Source organism: Bison bison, unplaced genomic scaffold, assembly GCF_000754665.1.
Source record: "Bison bison bison isolate TAMUID 2011002044 unplaced genomic scaffold, Bison_UMD1.0 scf7180017864371, whole genome shotgun sequence".
NCBI classification, from domain to species: domain Eukaryota; kingdom Metazoa; phylum Chordata; class Mammalia; order Artiodactyla; family Bovidae; genus Bison; species Bison bison.
Genome location: NW_011494943.1, coordinates 1,860,183 through 1,860,750, shown reverse-complemented (window position 1 = coordinate 1,860,750; position 568 = coordinate 1,860,183).

Below are 568 nucleotides of genomic sequence, written 5' to 3'. Positions count from 1 at the left end.
CCCTTTGCAGCTCCGCCCCCATCTGTTTACTGCGGGGTGACCCTGCTCCCACAGTTCACTGTCCCAGTTGTGCCTACCTTTCCAGATCCTGCTGAGATCTATCCGGCCGAAGCACTCTGTCCATGCTTTCTTTCCTCATCAAATGCATTTCCCTCTCCCCATCCAAGATGGATCTCTGGGGGATCTCCTGCCGGTCCAGCGGTTAAGATTCTGCCTTGCGATGCAGGGGACTTGGGTTCGATCCTTGGTCAGGGAACTAAGATCCCACGGAGCAACTAAGCCGGAGCAGCGCAACTATTGAGCCCCCCACGCCACAGCCAGAGAGTGTGCACTGCAGCGAAGATCCCACGGGCGGCAGCCAAGACCGCCGCAGCCAAAAAACAGACAAATGAATAAATGAAGATTTTTATAACGTCTTTAAAAAAAAAAAAAGACGGACCTGTGATTCTGTCACCGAGAGTGACGTGCATTGAGGGGCTTCCTGGTGCCGGTGAGAGAGGTGCCGGGCGGGGGCTGGGAGGCTGGCTGACACACGCACCCCACCCGCTTCCTCGCACTTCAGCTGAAA